Source organism: Alligator mississippiensis, unplaced genomic scaffold (genome assembly GCF_030867095.1).
Source record: "Alligator mississippiensis isolate rAllMis1 unplaced genomic scaffold, rAllMis1 scaffold_123, whole genome shotgun sequence".
Lineage (NCBI taxonomy): Eukaryota > Metazoa > Chordata > Crocodylia > Alligatoridae > Alligator > Alligator mississippiensis.
Genome location: NW_026775274.1, coordinates 42,021 through 43,929, shown reverse-complemented (window position 1 = coordinate 43,929; position 1,909 = coordinate 42,021).

Sequence of the window (1,909 nt, the reverse complement as noted above, 5' to 3'; positions counted from 1 at the left end):
TTGTTCATTCATCCTGAGAAAGGGGACTGCCCCAGTCCTGTGGTAACAGAAATGCCACTGGAGGCACATTCACCCTGACCCGGAGTGCTTTATCCTGGCAAACGGGTGCCCCCGTGTTCACTGCTATGGGCAGTGCTTGCTGCTGCTGCATTTACAATGAGAAAGCAGCTGGCTTCACCTTCGGCTCTGGGGTCATGTCACTCTGCGGTGTATTCGTGTTAACAAACGGGCTCTTTCAGGTGTGAGAGTTGGGGCAATGCCAGTCCCTGCTTTAGCCACACTCACAAAAGTGCTGTTGACATTTGCCCCCGTGGGAGTCTGTGTCCTTGCTGCAGTCACACCTCCGCATGGGCTGTTCCCCTCGTCACCCCGGAGCCAGTGTACCTGCCACTGCATTCGCACTCGCGCGGGCGACCCCGCACTGCCCCCAGGCCTGCGGTTGCCACCCCCAGGGCTACGGCTGCTGGTGACTCCTGCTTCAGTCACGCTGACAAAGAGGGGATGTATTCCCACTGCTACAGTTCGGGGCAGTGCCCCTATTGCTGAGTTACCACTGCCCACCGGGCTGTGCCTGCACCTCCACGGGGCAGTGTGTAGTTGTGCTGTGCTCACACTGGCCGGCGCTCTTGTCCGCTTGCTTGTCCACCACTGGGGGCAGTTTGGGAGCAAGAGCAGGGACCAGACTGAGGAAAGCATGGGGTGGGGCGGAGGGGAGGACAGGTCTGTGGGAGGCAGGGGGGATCCTTAGAGATTTTAGAACAATATTCAATTCACAGCCAGCTTTATCACTTGCTCACTCACTCTCACACACACACATGCATGCACGCACACACACACACACACACACACATGCACGCACACACACACACACGCACGCACGCACACGCATGCATGCACACACACACACGCTGTTGCTGCAGGGAGCTGGGGGCAGGTGGCCGTGCCGGGGCAGAAGGGGGACGGAGCAGACAGGTTCGGGGAGGGGGCAGCAGCGGTCAGGGTCCATTCAGCTCCCTTCAGCCCTTGGAGAGGGGAAATGCCCAGAGCCTGCAGCAGGTTTACCCTGAGGGGTTTGTCAATCATTCCAGCTCACAAGTGCCCCGAAGACCTGGCTCCAGACAGAGATCTCCCAGCAAACACCCCCCCGGCCCCACACCCACACACCACTCTCAAACTAGAAACACTTCTCTGGATGCACCCCTGGCCTCACCCCTAAAATACACCCACCCCCAGCAGCAAATATGCCCCCGTGCTCTGCCAGGCTCATCTCGGCCCCAGCTCTGCCGTGGGAGCTGGGCTCTCACATCCCTCAGCCTCATCCAGACCGGCTCTGAGCCCCTCGCGTCAGTGCTGGGCAGCTTCTCAGTCTCGTTAGTAAGTGGCCGTGTTTGGCCGGCAGGTCTAGGAGCACGTCTCAGCGGGGACCAGACAACACGCACCGCTGTAGTGTATTTGTTACACATCGGCGAGCTCTGCGCCTGCAGGTGATGCCGGGATCTTTAGAGGCTCTGCCCGTGGCCCCTAATCCAGACTGAGGAGAGAGCGGCGCTGATGAACACGCCGGCTGGCACCATGGTAGGGGCGCTCGCCACTCCCAGCCCACCCCGCAGTCCCAGCAAAATGCAGAGCTGACACCGTCACACGGGAGATACGATTGACCCCGTGTGTTTCAAGTCTTCCTTCTGCCTCCCTAGAGATGGACTCCGTCACATGGAAGATGGACCCAGCACCGCAGGGTTGGGCGCTACCAGAGTACCTAAATCCCAGACTTTTATGGGACGGAGGCAGGAAATGAGAAACCGCCTGTGGGAACAATTCAGAGAGAACGATATGAGTATTTGTGTAGAGGTGGGGCCTGTTCAGTAATTCAGGACCCTAAATTACTGTAGCTTGAAACAGGGAATCTCCT